Here is a 15355-nt window from a genome sequence, read left to right on the forward strand (position 1 = left end):
GGGTGGGTCTGTCTTCATGGTTCTTAGCCCAGTCCTTCCTTCTTTCCGTGTCACAAACCTATTACGCAGACTGCAGGGGTTTTTTGTGTGTGTGGATAAATTTTAGACACTGTTTTTAACAGCATCCTGAAGATGTTGTAGTCTTACAGCACCCCTGAGAGAGTTATTTCACAGAAGGGAAAGCCAAATGAGGGTCAGAGAGACGAGGGAACCGGTCTCGGGCTGTGCAGCTAATGACAACGCGTTTCTTTTGCTGCAGGACAACTTCTGTATATTTGCATTGGTGGTTTGTTAAAATCACCTGCAAGAATAGTAATAATTTGGCCTGGAAACCATAAATTCTATTTTTACCTGTATTGATTGGGTCCCCGTGAGTGCTTAAGCTTTTTACAACTTCATATCGGAATCCGATGCTAACTGAAGTGAACTGATCTACTCTGAAAGATCCTTACATATTATTCAGTAACTCTAAATTGCTTGCAGTTGCTAATGGAGAGGACCATTAGATCAGATGCTCAGAGAGCAGCAGCTCTTCTCTTCAGGCATCGCATCCATTCCAGACTTCCAGAAAGAGGGAGCAATGGAGGCCTGGGGGCCTGGCCATCTTAAAGAACCAGGGATTGGGGGGGGTCAAGCCCTGCTCATCCTAAAGTGTTTGCAGGACTTCCCTGGCGGTCCAGTAGTTATGGCTCCGCGCTTCCATTGCAGGGGGCACAGGTTCCATCCCTGGTCTGGGAGCTAAGATCCCACATGCCCTGCGGTGCAGCCAAAAATAAATAAATAAATAAAGTGTTTGCATCGTTATGGGGAAGAGGCAGTTGTGGCTCATTTCTTTTCCAGGTTCACTGTTGCTATCTCAGTTGGTAAAAATATGTTGATTATTCACGAAAACAAAAAGAAGTTACTTTTAGCAGATTAAAATGAAATGTTAATCAGTGCTGAGTTCTTGGAAATCTTTGTGGCTTATTTAGCAACACAAATTGGTTGATGTAATTCTGACAGAAGCAGTCTGTTTTTTGCTTTATCCTGGGGGTGTTCCAGCTGTTTCTTCCCTGAGAAAAGTGACTTTGTGTTTAAATTTTCAGGGTTCCAATTCCTGAATGATTAAAATAAAAGAAAAAAAGAGGCAAAAGATTCACAAGATAGTGCCATGTAGACAATAGATTCTTAAATCTTATGTAGGTATGTATGTGTTAGGGATGAGCACAGAATGAGAAGGCTCAGTGCTTTTCCTGAGATATGGAAACCCTCCGCATTTGTGTCGTGGGATTGGGGAACTTTCCCTTTCCACTCCTCTCTAGTTCTTGTGGCTGGACTAACACACAAGACAGATTAACAGGAGAAAAAGAAATTTTCATTTGCGAACATGCAGGTCTCATAGAAATGGTACCTAAGAAGTGGCCAAGGAAGGGAGCTTTTATATTTTTTAGACAAAGAAACAATATGCGAGAAATTGACAGGACAAAGAAACTTGGGTTTTGGGTGCTCAATTAGTGAAGAATCTAAGCAGGGTTTGGGCTTGGGGTAGTCAATTAAAGACATAATGAGGTTTGTTTATACAGGCTTCTCAGCCCTGAATTCCCTGTCTCTGAGTGGTAAGGGTGTCCTTCTACTTCCAGAGGCAAGGAGTGCACCTTCCACATGGGAGATTGGTCTCCTGTTTTCAGGAAGACAGAGAGGAGGGTCAGAGTGTCCATCTTGCATTGGCCATTTCTTAAGTGACTTTAATTCAAAATAATCAATATGCCACTGTGACATATTTTGAGTGGCCTGCCCTGAGTCCCAACAGTGTTCTTTTGGGCTGATTTGACTGAATTTGACAAAATTCATTGACTAGACTGCCTAACTCGGGAGGAATTATAATTAAATGGTGACTTGATGTATCCTAGTACAGTAAGTCAGTTGCTTGGTCCTTGGTGAACCAATCAACATATCTTAGCCCACCTCACTCCCACACTTCAGCATTGATGCCTCCAGACCTCAGGCTTCTTCCTTCTTCCCCTTCCCCCCACCCTATTATTTCATTTGCTCCTTCCCAAATTTACTTCCCTCCCACTCAGCCTAGCCTGAGATCCGTCAGGGAAGCTGCTATCTCCCCAGTGTCCTCCATCCCTCAGCCCAGCCCTCGTGGTCTGCATCCGGCAGTGCTCCGGGCAGCTGGGAGGCCTCCCTCTCCTCGCTGCACTCAGTTCCATCCCCTCCACCCCTTCCCCTCAAGTTATCTCTTCCCTCTTTCAACGCTTCTTTCTTTTTTTTTTAATAATATGTTTTATTTTTAATTTTTTTTTACAGCTTTATTGGAGTATAATTGCTTTACAGTGGTGTGTTAGTTTCTGCTTTATAACAAAGTGAATCAGTTATACATATACATATGTTCCCATATGTCTTCCCTCTTGCGTCTCCCTCCCTCCCACCCTCCCTATCCCACCCTTCCAGGCGGTCACAAAGCACCGATCTGATCTCCCTCAACCCTTATTTCTTTACAGCCTCCTTCTACTTACCATATAAGTCTTCCCTGTCTAAAAAAGATACCACTCCATACCTCATTATTTTGTAATAACCTATAAGGGAAAAGAATCTGAAAAAATATATATAACTGAATCACTTTGCTGTACACCTGAAACTAACACAACATTGTAAGTCAATTATACTTCAATTTAAAAAAAGTTAAAAAAAATACCACTCCACTTCTGTCCTGTCTCTTGCCTTCCCTTCACACAGAAGTTTTTTATGAAATGAATCAGTAGTCATTCTCTTCACTTATCTCCCATTTACATCATGAACCACTGTATCCTGACCCCTGGCCCCCAACCCACCTGTCTGCAGAGCGCTCTTGAAAGGGTAAATAACACCCTGCCTTTTTGCCAGATCTTATTAAAGCCAGATCTTATTGCCTGCCTTCTTAAAAGACTTATTTTTCTTTTGGCCTTTTAGTTATTAATTATTATTATTTTTCAAGAGCCAAGTTTTTTTATTTGTTCATTTTTTTTTTTTTTTTTGCGGTACGCGGGCCTCTCACTGCCGTGGCCTCTCCCGTTGCGGAGCACAGGCTCCGGACGCGCAGGCTCAGCAGTCATGGCTCATGGGCCCAGCCACTCTGCGGCATGTGGGATACTCCCGGACCGGGGCACGAACCCACGTCCCCTGCATCGGCAGGCAGACTCTCAATAGACTGCGCCTATTCGTTCATTTCTTGCATTTGAAGTAGTTCTCAGTGACATCCTCGGCCTGACTGAGACTCTTTGCCTTAGTCCTTGGCCACCACGCAACTGCAGCAACCACTTTACGGAGCTTCCCTCTCTTGTCAGTTTTACAGAGGCCCCCTCATTCCCCTAGTTTCTTGTTGTCATCCACTTGAATTAGGTTGATTTGGTGTTCAGCAAAAACAGCCCCCACCGGCTTGACCCACACACGAAGATCATCACACGAAGATGGACGTGAGCACACAACGATGGGCTTGGCGCTGGTCTAAGGCTTTGGCAGCTTCCCGAATTCCACGTGCGAGGCCATCGGTCGGTGAGGGTGGTCTTCGGTACCTCCTGTAAAGTGTTCTTAATGTCTGTTACGCCTTCCAGCAGCAAATCAATGCCTTCCTCAGCCATGGCTGTGGGTTACGGGTGGAGCTGAAACTGGAATACACCCGCCAGCTTGGTGGCAACAGGGAAAGAGAAACTTTTCTTTATTTTAGTTTTTAATTTTGGATTTTTAGAAGTAGGAAACTTTTACCTGAAGGAGAGGCTTTGAGGAGTCTCTTCCCTGCTGTAAGGCTGATGGAAATGACATTTCTTGGGTGTGTTGAAGTACAGAGGATTCAGGCTTCCTCTTCCCCCGGAGGCTTCATCCTCCATTTCAACTCTACAGATTTCTGGGCATGAGATGAGGAGGCATTAGTCTCCTGCTGTTTCAGGTGTTGCCGGATTGTTGGCTGGGGTGTGTGTGTGTGTGTGACCTTCTAACACATGCAGGTGCATACTTTTCATGTATTAAGTCATTTACTACTCACAGTGATCCTGTCCGTGGGGAAACTTAGGCACAAAGAGGAAACTTGTCTGGGAACACCCAGCTATCATGGATTTGAACGGAAGTAGTCTAGGAGAAGCCAGAAATCATTGCCGAACACTTTTTAGCCTTTATCTTCCTCATTGGCTCTCTCTGACCCTTTTTCCCTGCTCCCCTTTTTAGGTTCCTTAAATGTTGATTGGTCTCAGAAGTCAAGCCCCCCACCCTCTATTCATCTCCTGAATCCAGCTGTTTTCTGTATCTTCACTTAGACGTCCCACAACCACGTGAGATTCAGCACATCCCCAAACAGAAAACCCCTCACCCTCCCACCGAACCAGCATCCCCTCCTGTGGCCTCTCTCTGTGAATGGCACTGTCCTCCATTCAGTTATTCAAGTTGGGTGCCAAAAGTCCTTCTAGATTGCTCCTTCTCTGTTGTCTTCCACCTGGCTTTCAAAGCCCTAGACTGCCTGGGCCCTGCCTTCTTTCCAATCTCATTTCTTAACCCTCACCCGTTGCCCACTGTGTGCCAGCCATCCTTGTCTTCTCTCCGCTTCACAAACACAAGCTTATGCTGACCCTGGGGCACTTGTCTTAGCTGTTTCCCTTGCCTGGAATTCCCAGTCTCCAGATCTGTGCATCGGTAGATCCTTCTCGACATTCATGTCTCTGGGTAAATTTCAGCTCCACAGAGAGGCCTTCCCTGACCACCCAGTCTAACACAGCTGTCAGTCACCCTCTATCACATCACCTTACTTTAATTCTCTACATTGCACTTATCACTGGCTGATGCTTTCTTATTTATTGATTGATTTGTTTATCATCTCTCCATGGGATGTAAACTCCGTGAGAGCAGTGACCTTGTCTGTTCTGTTAGTCCCAGGATCCCAGTACCCAGAGCTGTGTCTTGCATATAGTCAAAATAATATTGATAAGAGCTGACATTTGTGAGCATTTCCAGTGTGCTTAGGCAGATAGTAGTACAATATATAATACCCTCATGTGGTAATATGTACTTTCATAATAATATACAGTGTGTATATTAATTATATAACATACAATATAATACATATATATTACACATATGATATATGTATACTATGTAATATAAAATACCTACTATATACAATATATATCATATGTACATTATATGTGTGTGTGTATGTATATCCTCATGGTAATATAATAACAATACCTATCCTCATATGGTTTGGTGAGAATTAAATGAGGCAGTATTAGTAACATCTTATTATGATTATGATTGTCATTAGTATTATTATGCCTGGTTTGTAAATGAGCAAACTGCGGTACATAGTGGTTAACTACCTTCACAAGATCGCGTGGCCGAGACATGGTGGGGTCAGGCTTGGACCCAGGAGTCTGGCTGTAGAGCCAGATGCTCAGTAAGCTCGCTGGGACCTCACCGAACACCTTAACCTCTTAGCTCCTTTCTGCCCCACAGCCATAGGAGGAGCGCCCAATGTCTGTTGCCTGGATTTTGCCACAGATTCTTAGCTGATGTCCCAACCTCCAGGTCTGCTTTTGAATTCTACTAGCGTGGTCAATCTAAAATGTAAATCAGAACTGTTAGGCTCCCAGGTCTCTTAGACTAAAATCCAAACTCCTTTTCTTCATAAGCTGACTTCTCTTCACATCTCTGCCCGTATTTCCTACTTCTTCCCCATGTGCACCTTTATTCCTAATGCACCAAATTACCCTTGGGTCCCTGAACACACTGTGCTGTTCTGCAGCTTCCTGCAAAACAGAGGCTGTTTCCTTTGCCTTGCTTAATTTGACAGATTCTCAAAGCTTGTTTCTATTAGAAACTTTCTTAGTGTTCTCCCTAACCTCCTCCAACCCCATGGGGCTGCCTACATTGGGTGTTCTCTTCTCTCCTGTTTCACTTTGTGCACAGTTCGATCATGGAAGTACTATATTGTACTCTTCTGGGCTCCTGCTATGCTCCCCTACCCCCCAACCTCCAGCCTTCCCTCAACCTTTCCTGTGGACGTTATCATTTTGACTGGCTTCCCTCCACCCCTGGCACCTAAGAGAAGGCCTGGTAAATATTAGGCACTCAGTAACTATTTGCTGAATGAATACTAACTTCCTAAAGGAATTTGAGGCAATCCTATATAAGACAGAGCATTATAATATATTCAACATTAATACAAACATTTCAGAAACCAACTAGGAAAAAATTATGTTCTTGGAATGAGTTTATTCCTGGAATTGGGCACAATTTAACTTTGAGGTTTTTGGCTACCAAGATAAAAAGGGAGGTGTGTGGGGGCAGTTTCATCTTCATTTTCTAGGGAGAGGAAAAGGTTCTTCCACTGAGACAAGTTTTTTCGTGGTCCTGAATTCTAGGAAGAGATTCTTCCACGGAAAGGAGATTGGATTTCCTTAAGGACAGTATTTTTGAACGTAAACATTTGTAAAAAATTTTTCTTAATAAAAGCTCAAGGTTTAACGTTGAATTGCAGCTCCAAAGGCATTTGTTTGGGGTCCTACTTTAATACAGTGCCTGTATTTTTTTTTTTTTTTTTTTTTTTTTTTTGCGGTACGCGGGCCTCTCACTGCTCCGGACATGCAGGCCCAGCGGCCATGGCTCACGGGCCCAGCCACTCCGCGGCATGTGGGATCTTCCTGAACCGGGGCATGAACCCGCATCCCCTGAATCGGCAGGCGGACTCTCAACCACTGCGCTACCCAGAAAGCCCAACAGTGCCTGTATTTTTTATTTGGATATATTTATTATAGGGGTGGAGCTTAGAGAGCCTAGAGATTTTGGTAACTTACCCAACAACCATAGCCCAGGCACCTCTTATCAATAGATCCACTTTCCAATGTAAGTTATTTTTTGGGAGGGGAAGTGTGTGGGTTTAGGGCAAGCTTTGGCAAGTCCTGAATCAGCTATTTTACATTTAGGTCTTTGGTGACTACCAGGGGTTTAACTTTTCCATGTTGTTCATTGAAGAGATTTCTTGCATTAGACACCAGGTGGTCGGTCCACCTTTGGAGGATCTCTCGTCAGAACTTAAGGGCCTGCACAACTACTGAGCCCGCGTGCCACAACTACTGAAGCCCGCGTGCTTAGAGCCCGTGCTCTGCAACAAGAGAAGCCACCACAGTGAGGAGCCCATGCACCACAACAAAGAGTAGCCCCTGCTCGCCACAACTAGAGAAAGCCCGCATGCAGCAACGAGGACCCAACACAGCCAAAAAAAAAAAGAAAAAAAATTAATTAAAAAATGAAAAAGAAAAAGAACTTAAGGGCCTGGCTTGTGCTGCCTGGTTCGAAGGCCATGTTGCCTTCATGAAACAGTGAGCTCCAGCAGTGTGGGGCAGGGCCACTGTAGTTCTTCACAAACTATTAGCTCAAGCACCTATATAAGCCCCGGCTGGGCCTCAGAGTTGTACATCCTAGAGTTCTGTGCCATCAAGTATTGGGAGGGATAATTTTGTTCTAAAAGATTTAAGGACAAAGTATTATAAAATAGTCTGCATTCACTGAAAAATATATTTACTGAGCACCTGTTGGGCGCCGGGCACTGGTGGGTACCGGGGGATAGTCTTAGTGCCCAGGTAGAGCTCACCGTCTAGTATGATTTCTGTCTTCACTGATTTTACAATCTAGACAGAATCATGAGAGAACCATTCTGATGAGACTGTCAGGGCATCCGTGTACCAAATAAACTCCTAGGTAGCTGAGTTCATTCACCTGTTAGATGAGGATGATTTAGGATTGTCCATTTAAACATTGGAGGGTGTCTGCCAAATGTTATCATTTGAGATTTAGCATAGTCGATACAGTCTCTTCCCTTGGCCCCTTGTCAGTGAACAAGATCAGGTATTTTTTTGTTTTGTTTTTTCATTATGAAAATTTTCAAACACACAGAAAAGTAGAATAGTAGTCCAATGAACAGCTTTATAACCATCACCTCTATTCAATAGTTGTTAACATTTTGTCATATTTGCCTCAACTATTTTTTTTCTTGATGTGGATGTGTTTTAAAATTAGTTACAGATATCATGACATTTAACCTCCAAACACTTTTGAATGTAGCGCTGATATTTTTGTCATGTGGTCAGCAGCCTCCAAGGTGGCCCCCAGTGATCCCTGCCTCCTGGGATTCATGCTCTTGGGTAATCCCCTTCCATTGAGTGTAGGCTGGACTTATTGATTTGCTTCTAAGAAATAGAATATGGCAGAAGCAATGCGATGTCCCTTCCAAGATTAGGTTATAAAAAGATTGTAGCTTATATCTTGGGCATCCCCTCTCTCCTGTTCTTGATCTTTCACTTGCTCTGATGCAAACCAGCACGGTTGTGAGCTGCTCTATGGAGAGGTCCACGTGGCAAGGAACTCATCTCTGGCCAGGAGCCAGCAAGGACCATGTGAATGAGTTTGGAAACATCCTCCCCTAGTCAAGGCTTGAGATAACTGCAACCTGGCTGACATCTTTTTTTTTTAATATTTGGGATTTTATTTTATTTTTTTAATTTAAAAAAATTGAAGTGGGCTTCCCTGGTGGCTTAGTGGTTGAGAGTCCGCCTGCCGATGCAGGGGACACGGGTTCGTGCCCTGGTCTGGGAAGATCCCATATGCCGCGGAGCAGCTAGGCCCGTGAGCCATGGCCGCTGAGCCTGCGTGTCCGGAGCCTGTGCTCTGCAACAGGAGAGGCCACAACAGTGAGAGGCCCACGTACCGCAAAAAAAAAAAAAAAAAAAAAAAAAAAAAAAAAAATTGAAGTATAGTTTATTTACAATGTGTTTATTTCTGCTGTACAGCAAAGTGACTCAGTTATACACATATACAAATTCTTTTTTTATATTCTTTTCCATTATAATTTATCCCAGGATATTAAATATAATTCCCTGTACTATATAGTAGGACCTTGTTGTTTATCCATTCTATATGTAATAGTTTGCATCTACTAACCCCAAACTCCCAGTCTATCCCTCTCCCTCCCCCCTCCCCCTTGGCAACCACAAGTCTGTTCTCTATGTGTGTGAGTCTGTTTCTGTTTCATAGATGAGTTCATTGGTGCTGTATTTTAGATTCCACATATAAGTGATATCATATGGTAGTTGTCTTTCTCTTTCTGACTTACTTCACTTAGTATGATAATCTCTAGTTGCATCCCTGGCTGACATCTTCATTGCAGCCTGTGAGAGACCCTGAGCCAGAGGCACCCAGCTAAAGCTGCCTGGATTCTTGACTCACAGAAACTGTGAGGTAATAAATATTTGGCCTTTTAAGCTGCTAAATTTTTGAGGAAATTTATTATGCAGCTATCAATAACAAACACACCTACATAGCTCCAATCCCATTAATCCTAGTAGGAGCCTCTTTGAGCAGCTGCTGAGCTGTGAAGGGTACAGCCAAGTTGTCAAGAGGGAAGAGTGCTTATCCTGCTATGATGGGCGGCAGGCATCGAATTTCAGTTGCCTCAAGTTACATAGATAAAAGGTGTTACATCTTTTAGAAGTAGAATCTTATCTTTTAGTCTCTCAGGAGACTATTATTACTACCCATTCTGATTTTAGCAGTGTTCTTGTCTTGGCTCCGAAGAAACCTGGATCTATTCCGAGATTGTAGAGCTTGGCACACAGGAGCTTTCTGTCTCTGGATTCAATGATCTTTGAGAAAGTAGTGTGCAATGAGGAGAGAGTTATGTGGGACATTCTTAACCATCTAATGGTCAGGATACATGGACAAGAATGTTCAGTAGGGGAGTAATAAGGCCTCCCACAGAGTAGGAGCTAAAGACTCAGTCCTACACTCGGAAAGAAGCGTCACACAGAATTGTATGTGATATCCAGCATACTCATGCGTATATCATTTGAGAAGGTATCAGATTCCCTTTTTTTTTTTTTTTTGGCCATTCTCAGACCAGGGATCGAACCCAGGGCCCGGCAGTGAAAGCGCTGAGTCCTAACCACTGGACCACCAGGGAATTCCCCAGATTCCCATTTTTAAAGATGAGGTCAATAGCAGTTTGGTTTCATCCAAAGGGACCTATGCCTATTGTGTGAATCTGAGTAAGGTCCACCACTCTGGGCAGGTGCTAAACAGTTCTGGTGGTTAAAGGTTTGCACCGGTTTTTGGTGATTGCTCAGATCTTTGAAAATGGTTGCAGATCCTGGATTCCAGGTAAGGTGAAACCTGGAGTCCATAAAATGATGGCAGATCCTCCAGAAATGTGGAGTCTGCTTGCAGGGTCCTGATGGCCAGACACAAAACCTGCCATTAGAATCTGCTACTATTTGTCGTTCTTAAAAGAAGGATAAGTTCCTTATAAAAGGATTTGAATTTAAATTTCAGCATGACATTGAATTCAGTCTGATGTGTTGTTTCATTAATTAAACCATATTTAGGGGCTACCAGATAGTCTTTATTGAATAAAGAGACAGAACAGCTGGTGCCTCTGATTACCCAAATACAGAATAGCCAGGGCAGAAATGAAATTAAGGGGAAAGCCTCTCCTGGGATGTAGTTTGAGTTGGGTGCTCTATATTCTTTACCCTCAGAAGGTGTACTTGGGAAAGTGAAACAGGGGAGACCCATAGAACTTTTACACCCCTCAAATCTCACTGTTTCAGTTGAATGTCTAGTCAGATTCAAAAGCAGCAATATTTCAGCAACTTCAAGAAGAGAGATAAATAAGAAGGCCGATCATCAGTGAGTCGGTAACGCTGCGTCATCATTAGAGATGTTAGCTTTGGTTCTTGAAGACTTCCAGAAGCTGCTGTTTAATGTGATTAAATTATAGTAATAAGTGAATCTGAGCAGGCGTTTGCCTCCTCCTGAGAAATATTTTCCTAAACTGGATTTCCTGTGTGTGAAATTTTTCCACAACTGGTACAAATCCTTTATCCAAATTTCCTAAAATTACAGTATATGTGCATGAATGCTTTGAGTGCATGGAGTTCAGAAGGTGCTCAGAAACATTAATAGGAGGACTGAAGTACAGAAGAGCAAGTGCAATCCCAAGTGCAAGTGTATGTTCATCCTTGTCTCATCCATAGGGAATTTTAAGAGCTGGGACATCAACAAAGAGAAGATTGGGAGAAAGAGGTGAGATGATTGGTATTGGTGGTCATTGGGGAAGGGGTCAAGATAGTTCATACTCTCTGGAAAGAATTTTCTTGTATGTTCTTCTAGAGAGTTTTGTAGAAGATTGGAGGAGTATCTAGTTGCCTTCCAGAATGAAATCTGAGGAGGGATTAAATTTAGGGGCTCCTTCTGGTATCCCCCCACCCACCTTTATTTTTTTCCAGAGTGTGAGCCAGTTGGTGCAACTAGTAAATGTCAGAAAGTTGTCAAAGTTAATGGTTTTAATTCTGATATTTACTCATAAGGACCATTAATAACCTCATATATAAGATAGCACCACCCCCCTCATAGTTGAAAGAATCACATATTCAGTGATTTTAGAGTATGCTGGGAACATGAACAAGAGCTCTTTAAAGGGAGTGGCCTGCCATGTGATTTCTGACAAAGAGAGGTCTGACCAGGAGTGTAAGAGAGACTAGAACATAGATTTCCTTCAGCTTTGCCCTCTGGGAGAGTCACATGCAGGAAAAAGAGCTTCAAGGATGTGTTCTTTGAAGGTTGGCTGGTAAGATTACTGTGACCTGTGCTATCCTTGGGGAAAGCACTCAAAGTCTTTGTCTCTCAAGTGTTCTTAAAGTCCCAGTTAATTAAAGGTTGAGAGGGACAATTAGAAATAGGAATGATATCAACATTGACTTCACTGGAGTTATCTGCTTATAAACCCATCAGTGCTCAAGTGTAGGGAACGCTAAGTAGGTGAAACTCGTAATTACTCTTAATTCTTAGATTAATAGAAAAATGAGTGCTTGAAAATCTTTTGACTATTAATCTTTAATTTCTCTCTAGAACGATATTCTCTCCACAGCCAGTCTTTTATCTTCTGCCACTTACAGCATTTGGAAATTTAGCTAAATGGCAGGAATGGAGCTGACAGTGGCCAGTAAAAGCTGGGAGCAGAATTAGTAAGGGAATAGTGGATATAATTCAGAGGTTCATTTCTACTTCCAGTGCTCTGGAACAAACATTCTGCCCACTATCCCACAGTGATATATGTGAACACAAGTCATCGGTTTTTACTTAGAAGTATGTTAGTGGAGACTTACTTTCCTAGGGTATTGTGCAAAATAAATATGGCCGTAAATTCTTTGTGTGATTCCAGAGGAAAGAACTGGGATCAATGGTAGATGTACCAAGGGGACATATTTTGTCTCAGTGTAAGGAACTATCTAACCAGAGAATTGCCTGCCTTGCCCAGGAAATGAGGGAGAAGTCCCTAGAGGGGCTGCAGTTGGGGACTATCTGGTAGGGAAATGGGAGAAGAGATTTCTACACCGCATGGGAGGTTAGACTGTTCTGCCCACAGCTGTAGTACTTGTTCTATTATTGTTGACGAGTGTAAAATAATTCCTTATGTTAGAATAGCACCTTCTAGTTTGCAAAATGCTTTCACATTATTACATTTTTCAATCCTTATAATAGTTCTCTAATCTAAGAAAAGACAGATCAAACATACTTAAGGCTATCAACATCTTGACTGATGATTTCTACTGTGATAGGCACCAGATGGACAGAAAAGTAAAACAGAGGGTTACCTGCCCTCAAGGAGATTAAAAACTACCTGAGGAGATAGGACACACACATAAATAAGACTGTGAGATGACGTGTGGATTACCTAATGAGTGATCTAGACCAGTGGTTCTTAAAGTGTCGTCCCTCAGCAGCATCAACATTACCTGAGATCTTGTCAGCAAGGCAGATTCTTGGGTGCCACTCCATACCTACTGAATCAGAAACTCCTGGCTTGGGGTTGCATGGGGGATAAATCAGTAGTTTTAAAAAGCCCGCTAGGTGTTGCTGATGCATGCTCGAGTTTAAGACCACTGACATACTCTAGTCTGGACCAGTGGTTCTCAAACTTCAGCGTGCATAAGAATCATCTGGAACAGCTCTATTCAGAGTGTGGTCTAAGAACTGCAGGCTCTCCAGGGAATTTTTATGCCTCTAAAGTTTAAGAAACACTGACCTGGAAGCTTGTTGAAACACATACTTTCTCCCAGTCATTCTGATTCAGTAGATGGGACCTGAGCATGTGTGATGCTGATGCTGGCATCAGGTTATCCTTTGAGCAGCCCTGCTCTAAGCAGTTGTCCCTCTGGGGTTTGGCAGGGGAGTGGGCAATGAGAGGTGCTAGGGGAGTGGACAGTGCAGGTAGCCTTCCTGGACTGGAGGAGGGAGAACTTGATCTGAGTCATAAGGGAAGGGTTGGGTTAGACAAGTGGAGGTTATTTGAGACAGGAAGGATGGGATGAAGGATGGTGGTGGGATGAGCTCCTGGCATATTTGACTGAAGTAGAGCATTCGCATGAGGTAGACCTTGACTTGTCCTGCCAGGGCCTGGGGAGACCTATCTGCTGGCAGCTCTCATGCATCCTCCCCGAGGAAGAGGCTGAGAGGCAGGCAGGAGGCAAACAGCCTTGCTCTGTTTTGCGGTCCCTCCCTCTGGTGGGACTTTTAAGATCCATGTTCCTCTCTATTTGTCCTCTCCTCGTCCCTCGGCCCTTAGGGAGTCCCATGTGCCCTGGGTTCCTCACCTCCCAGTGTTTCTGATATTTTCAATCTTTATTTGCTCTCACCAATGGTTCATGGTCCACACACCAAATCTGGGGGCTGGCAGGGAGTTACACGTGCTCAGATATCCCTCAGCTCCCTCTGTCCATCTCTACAGAAACTGGGGGGCTGGTTTACCTACTGAAAATGAGGCTCGAGTTGCCTCGTCACCCAAGCCTGCTCCTTCAGTGCCCTTCGGAAGTGCCCGTAGTGTTTGTTTTTGCTAACACCCTCCACTAATGAAAAATGGGCTCACTTGGTGAAGCCTGGGCGTGCTGCAGACTTGAGACTTGGGCTTGTCCTCTTCATCTCTAAGCAGAGTCTAATCTAAACTCAGTCTCCCTCTTAAAAATACTTCCTGCCAAGCTCAAAAGGCCAAATCTGGAACAATTTGAACAGCAAAAAGAATAGTGAGAGTACTGGATTATAGGCCATAGAATAAAATATATATCGACAAGTGCACACTTAAATAAATAATGGAATACGTCAGTAAATGGGGGATGAAGGGAGCAGTAGCATTTGGATCAATACATGTAGAAGGATTGAGAGAAATAGAAAATCCTGATTAGGCAAACACCACAGTAATAATTGTTTCAGATGACAGCTACTGATGGATACTAAAATTAGTGGGCCAAAGTTTGAGGAGAAACAGGGTATTTATACAGTCTCGAAGTTTCTCTCCCAAGGCTATTAACTGCAAAAGGAAAAATAGTGATATTACAGTGAAGAAAACTTATAGACACCACCTTCACCGCATGGTCAAGGTTAACATCCCCAGTGATATGGACATATGGACATTGTGGACCCCCTGATATGATGCCCCGAGAAGGGGTATTAGGGTTCTCCAGAGAAACAAGCCAATAGGAGATCTAGATATAGATATCTAGATCTATCCATGGCTATTTCTCTTCTACAATAAAGTCATATTGACTCATACAACTGTGGAGGCTGACAAGTCCCAAGATCTGCAGGGTGGGTTGGCAGGTGGAGACTTGGGAGGGCTGATGGTGTAGTTCCAGTATGAACTGGCTCAAGACCAAGAAAGAGCCAATGTTTCCATTTAAGTCTGAAGGCAAGAAAAAGCCCATGTCCCAGTGCAGAGGCAGTCAGGCAGGAGGAATTCTCTCTTACTCCAGGGAGTCAGCCCTATCGTCCAATAAGGCCTTCATCTAATGGGACGAGGCCCACCCACATTAGGGAGAGCATTCTGCTTTACTCACTCTACCACTTAAATGTTAATCTCATCCAAAACACCCTCACAGAAACACCCAGAATAATGTTTGACCACATAACTTAGCACCCATAGTCCAGTCAGGTTGGCACATAAAATAACCATCACAGAAGGGTTCATAAAAATGCATGACTACTCTAATTATTAACCACCTTAGACAAACCCAAGTTGATGAAAATTTTACAAAATCACTGACCAGTATTCTTTAATAAGAGTGTCAAGGCTATGAAAGACAATGCAAGCCTGAGGAGATTGGAGGAGACTAAGGCAACCTGATAACTAAATGCAGTGTGGGATCCTAGCTGGTACCCTGGAACAGAAAAGGATACTAGTTGAAAAACTAATAAAATTTGAATGAAGCCTATAGTGCAGTTAATTGTATTATATTGATGTTAATTTTTTAGTTTTGGTAAACGTACTATGGTTAGCTAAGATGTTAATCTTAGCAGAAGC

General features: G+C 43.2%; 1 protein-coding gene and 1 pseudogene across 7 annotated transcripts in view; one reads left to right on the top strand and one right to left on the bottom strand.

The window, feature by feature from the left end:
- FAXC (failed axon connections homolog, metaxin like GST domain containing) overlaps positions 1-15355 on the top strand; it is an 83880-nt gene that overhangs the window by 46703 nt on the left and 21822 nt on the right. The window lies entirely within an intron of this gene.
- Positions 3187-3602, bottom strand: LOC137205028 (small ribosomal subunit protein eS12 pseudogene; annotated as a pseudogene).

Source organism: Pseudorca crassidens, chromosome 13 (genome assembly GCF_039906515.1).
Source record: "Pseudorca crassidens isolate mPseCra1 chromosome 13, mPseCra1.hap1, whole genome shotgun sequence".
Lineage (NCBI taxonomy): Eukaryota > Metazoa > Chordata > Mammalia > Artiodactyla > Delphinidae > Pseudorca > Pseudorca crassidens.